The sequence below is a fragment of the Blennius ocellaris genome (assembly GCF_963422515.1).
Source record: "Blennius ocellaris genome assembly, chromosome: 17".
Classification (NCBI taxonomy): Eukaryota; Metazoa; Chordata; class Actinopteri; order Blenniiformes; family Blenniidae; genus Blennius; species Blennius ocellaris.
In genome coordinates, this window is record NC_137666.1 from 22,565,798 (window position 1) to 22,566,345 (window position 548).

Below are 548 nucleotides of genomic sequence, written 5' to 3' on the forward strand. Positions count from 1 at the left end.
TCAAGAATCGCACCTCAAAATGTGCGACAGGAAATTGAAACTCTTCCCATGAGAGGGGAATTCTGTGGTTCAGTGTGTTTCCTGAGGAGCCTTAAAGAGCACATGTGGGACAAAACAAAATGTGTGGACGGGTGGAGGTGGAGGTGTGGAGCTCCTGGGGGGGGAGGAGGGGGGGGGGATGTTGTGAAGTGAAACACACAAACACTTCATCAACAATCCCAGAATCCTCTCACACCTAGAAAATACACTGTGTGTGTGTGTGTGTGTGTGTGTGTGTGTGTGTGTGTGTGTGTGGGGGGGGGGGGGGGGGGGGGGGGGGGGGGGGGTGGTTGTCTGTCTTTAAGAAGCTCTGGATGTGACTCCACTGATAGCATCTTCTAAGCCTCTTCTGTTTGTGACAAACTGTTTGTTTTCACTGGGAGTTTCTTTCATCTCATTTCAGTTTGTATTGTCGCTGAAGCTCCCAGCAAACTGCAGCAGGTAATGTAAACAGTGTGCGTGCAGACGAGCGTGTTGGCTGTGAAACGTTCCTCTGAGTATCAGGGTGT